The sequence below is a fragment of the Camelus ferus genome, chromosome 1, assembly GCF_009834535.1.
Source record: "Camelus ferus isolate YT-003-E chromosome 1, BCGSAC_Cfer_1.0, whole genome shotgun sequence".
NCBI lineage: Eukaryota > Metazoa > Chordata > Mammalia > Artiodactyla > Camelidae > Camelus > Camelus ferus.
In genome coordinates this window covers 23,805,699-23,806,780 of record NC_045696.1, presented here as the reverse complement: position 1 = coordinate 23,806,780, position 1,082 = coordinate 23,805,699, and the positions used below count along the sequence as shown (strand labels likewise).

General features: G+C 40.9%; 1 pseudogene; it reads right to left on the bottom strand.

The window, feature by feature from the left end:
• Window positions 1-234: 234 nt before the first annotated feature.
• Window positions 235-717, bottom strand: LOC106729481 (annotated as a pseudogene).
• Between the last annotated feature and the right edge of the window lie 365 nt (window positions 718-1,082).

Sequence of the window (1,082 nt, the reverse complement as noted above, 5' to 3'; positions counted from 1 at the left end):
TCAATAGGGCAATAAAGCATGGACATTTTCCAAGCGATCATCAAGACAATCTATGTTTTCTGCCTATGTTTTTTGTTGTTGTTTTAGTTTTTATTTCATAATCACAAACTAACTTTGCAATCCAGCAAAACTTGGATGGGGATGATGAAAATATGGAACCCAAAGAATTGCAGTGAAAACACAAAGATTAGAGGATAGTTTAAGCAGATGGGGCTGGTAGGGTGCCCTCCTGAGCTACAGAAGGAATGGTCTGGTGGTTAAGATAAAACACATGTCAGATTTACTAGATTTGTCACAGTCAGCAATGGTGACCTTGCTATTCCTGAACTCAAAGTGTTTCATGGCTTCCACAATATTCATGCCTCTGTCATTCTGCCAAAGAACACATGTTTGCCATTCAACCACTCAGCCTTAGCAGTGCGGATGAAAACCTGGGAACCGTTTGTATTGGGGCCAGCACTCGCCATGGACAAGAGGCCAGGAGCCATATGCTTCAGGACGAAATTCTCACCATCAAATTTTCCCCATGGTTGGACTTGCCACCAGTGCCATTATGGCATATGAAATCACCACCTTGGCCCATAAATCATAGAATTATTCTGTGGAAGCAGGGAACTCTGTAACCAAATCCTTTCTCCTCAGCACTCAGAACATGAAAGTTTTCTGTGTCTTTGGAACTTTGTCGGCAAACAGCTCGAAGGAAGGAGATGCGGCCCAAGGGCATTACCGTGGAGCACTGTGGAGATGGCCCCTGTCGGGCGGCGTGGGAGACGCTGGGCAGTCACATCTGCAAGGCTGTGTGTGTTTATTTTTATCACTGACCTTTTCTTTTTCTCCCTTCCTTCTTTCCTTCCCTCTCTCCTTCCTTCCTTCCTTCCTTTTTCTTTTATTTGCTTATTTGGCCATTTGTTGTTTTTATTCTTCCAATTGGTGTAAGCTAACTGCATGAATTTAAAGGAAATTATATATATATTTTTAAAAAGGCACAAAGGAAAAAGAACAATATATACAAACAATATAACAAGAGAAAATGTTATAAAAACAGATATGTGTCATGTTAAATTAAAATGCTTCTTCCTTCT